Genomic DNA, 1,033 nt, shown 5'->3' on the forward strand with positions numbered 1-1,033 from the left:
TTTAATTTGAATTATTTTCTTATTATTGAGTTTTGAGAATTCGTCATGCACTCTGGATATAAATCCTTCATCAGATATGGTTTTTGCAAATATTTCCTCCCAATCTGTGGCTCGTCTTTTCGTTTTCTTAACAGAGTTTTCTGAAAAGCACAAGTTTTTCATTTGGATGAAGTAATATGTATCACCTTTTACATTTCATGGATCATGTTTTTGGTGTCATATTTAAGAAATCTTTGCCAGACCCAAGGGGGAAAAAGATTCATTTTATGTTTTCTTCTAAAAATTTTATACTTTGTGCAGTGAGCTATGATCACGCCACTGCACTCTAGCCCAGGCGACAGAGAGAGACACTGTCTCAAAAATAAATAAATATTTAAAAAATTAAAAAACAATTTTATACTTTGGAGGTTTACATTTTTGTCTGTGATCATTTTGAATTTTATACATGATGCAAATGGTGGGTTGAGGCGTGTGGATTTCCATGCAGTTGCCTCAGCAGCGTTTGTTGAAAGGATGACGTTTTCTTCACGACCGGCCTTTGTGGCTGTGTACGTGTGGGTCTACTTCTGCACTCGCTGTTCTGTTCTGGTGACCTCAGTGTCTGTGCTTTCACCAATACCACACTACAGTTATTTCCGTAGTCTATGACGTCTTAAAATCAGGCAATGAGAATCCTCTAACTTTATTCTTTTTCAAATTGTTCTGATTATTCTGGTTCCTTTGTTTTCCATATAAATATCGGAATCAGTTTGGGATTCTGATTGGAATGACACAATCTCTAGCACAATTTAGGGAAAATTGACATCTTAATAATATTGGTACATCTCTCCATTTATTTAGGTCTTTTTTAATTTCTCTCAGCAATATTTTATAGTTTTTCAGGATACAGATCTTGCATATATTTCATTAAATTTATCTGTAAGTAGTTCATGGTTTTTGATGCTATTGTAAATGACATGTATTAAATTTCATTTTCGGCCGGGCGCGGTGGCTCACGCCTGTAATCCTAGCACTCTGGGAGGCCGAGGCGGGC

The sequence above is a fragment of the Propithecus coquereli genome, unplaced genomic scaffold (assembly GCF_000956105.1).
Source record: "Propithecus coquereli isolate 6110/MARCELLA unplaced genomic scaffold, Pcoq_1.0 Scaffold120, whole genome shotgun sequence".
Lineage (NCBI taxonomy): Eukaryota > Metazoa > Chordata > Mammalia > Primates > Indriidae > Propithecus > Propithecus coquereli.